Genomic DNA, 353 nt, shown 5'->3' with positions numbered 1-353 from the left:
GCAGCAGCAGCCGCACGAGAGAAGCGGCAGCTCCACCCGGGGCAGCAACAGAGAGCCCAACGTTGCTGCTGCTCTTCTTCCTGCTGCTGCTGCTGCAGGTCCTCTGCTGCTGCTGTTGCTGCTGTTGCTGCTGCTGCTGCTGCAGTTGCTGCTGCATAGCTTTCTTCTGCCCCGCTTCTGCTGCTGCAGCAGCAGCAGCACGCGAACCCCCTAAGCGTAGAATGCAGGAATACGAAACTTGTCTTCAAGGTAACCACTGCTGCTGCTGCTGCTGCTGCGGCTGGTGCTGCTGCTGCTGCAAGTCCTCTGCTGCTGCTGTTGCTGCTGCTGCTGTTGCTGCTGCTGCTGCTGTA

This window comes from Eimeria mitis, genomic scaffold (assembly GCF_000499745.2).
Source record: "Eimeria mitis Houghton genomic scaffold, Emh_scaff1886, whole genome shotgun sequence".
Taxonomy (NCBI): Eukaryota; Apicomplexa; class Conoidasida; order Eucoccidiorida; family Eimeriidae; genus Eimeria; species Eimeria mitis.
Note: the sequence above shows the minus strand (reverse complement) of the source record.